The 1,174-nt window shown below is 36.5% G+C and overlaps 1 non-coding gene across 1 annotated transcript; it reads right to left on the reverse strand.

Moving 5' to 3' along the window:
* Nucleotides 1-248: 248 nt before the first annotated feature.
* LOC136234387 (small nucleolar RNA R71) lies at nucleotides 249-355 on the reverse strand. The gene has a single exon (XR_010691272.1). It is a non-coding gene; the product is annotated as a small nucleolar RNA R71 (small nucleolar RNA).
* Between the last annotated feature and the right edge of the window lie 819 nt (nucleotides 356-1,174).

Raw genomic sequence — 1,174 nt, forward strand, 5'->3', positions numbered from 1 at the left:
ACAACGTAACATTTTATGGACTACCTAACGAAAACCCTAATGCACATTTGACAAATTTCTTAGAAATTTGTGATACTTTTAAAATTACTGATGTAACAGCCGAAGCAATCAAACTTCGCCTCTTTCCTTTCACTTTAAAGGATAAGGCAAAAATTTGGTTAACTTCTATGCCTGCTGCAACATTTGAAACTTGGGACCAATTAGCCCAAGCGTTTTTATCAAAATATTTTCCTTTAGCAAAAACCGCAAGAGTCATCAAAGAGTTGACATCTTTTACCCAAAATGATAATGAAACTCTTTATGAAGCTTGGGAACGTTTTAAAGAACTTCAACGTTTATGCCCACACCACCAACTGCCAGATGCACTTTTAATGCAGACATTCTATAATGGATTAAATCCTACGACTAGAAGTTCATTAGATGCTATGTCTGGAGGGTTATTTATGAAGAAGACGTCCGCCCAAGCAAGAGAACTTTTGGAGGAAATGGCAATCAACAGCAGTATGTGGCCCGCAGAGCGTGGACATATACCAACGGCGAAACCATCATCCTCAGGTACATCATCGGTTAAAGGTATAATGAATATTGATCCTGTAGCAATGTTACAAGCCCAATTTTCTGCCTTATCGCACAAAATTGATAAATTTATGGCACCATGCGATCCTAATGATCCAATCCAGAGAGACATTGATTACGAATGTATGAATGAGATAGAACAGGTAAATTTTGTCCAAGGACAAAACCAAACTACTAATCCTTATTCTAATACTTATAATCCTGGATGGAGAAATCATCCTAACTTTAACTGGAAAGATGGTAATAATAATAATAATGCAAATGCTAATCAATATCGTGTAAATAATTATCAAAATCAAACAAGAGATACGATTAGCACTTTATCTTCAAAAATCGACAAATTTATAGATGCTATGAATGGAAAGGTAAGTAATCAAGACGATGGTTTTAAACGGATCGAAAGTAAATTCGATCAGCTTATCAAAAACCAATCATCTAGCATCCATAATTTGGAGGTTCAAATTGGACAACTTGCTAAATCAATTTCATCCCGCAAAGAGGGAAGTCTTCCCAGCCAAACGGAAGAAAATCCGAAAGAGCATGTTAAGGCTATCACTCTTCGTTCAGGGAAAAACTACTTAGGTCCGGAAATGCCTGG

This window comes from Euphorbia lathyris, chromosome 6 (genome assembly GCF_963576675.1).
Source record: "Euphorbia lathyris chromosome 6, ddEupLath1.1, whole genome shotgun sequence".
NCBI classification, from domain to species: domain Eukaryota; kingdom Viridiplantae; phylum Streptophyta; class Magnoliopsida; order Malpighiales; family Euphorbiaceae; genus Euphorbia; species Euphorbia lathyris.